The sequence below is a fragment of the Triticum aestivum genome, chromosome 6D (genome assembly GCF_018294505.1).
Source record: "Triticum aestivum cultivar Chinese Spring chromosome 6D, IWGSC CS RefSeq v2.1, whole genome shotgun sequence".
Classification (NCBI taxonomy): domain Eukaryota; kingdom Viridiplantae; phylum Streptophyta; class Magnoliopsida; order Poales; family Poaceae; genus Triticum; species Triticum aestivum.
In genome coordinates, this window is record NC_057811.1 from 458,616,786 (window position 1) to 458,617,055 (window position 270).

Consider the following 270-nt stretch of genomic DNA (forward strand, 5'->3'; position numbering starts at 1 on the left):
GGCGATAGCTGCGTGGACCGTGGCGTGCTTCGACTTCTAATCATGTTAGAAGGAGCTCCACCATGACCCAGCGGCTGCGCGCCATTTTCACCAGCACTTCGGCGGGCATGCTGAACTCCTTCATCTCGCGAACAACACCCAGGGCTCTTCCCACGGCGGTGCCCAGGGTCGCTGGCGTGGTGACGCTGTTCGTCGCGCACACCATGGGAAGAGCGCGCAATTGTCGCCGGCGTGGGTGTCTTGGAGGTCGTTGCGCCGCCCGGAGGTGGC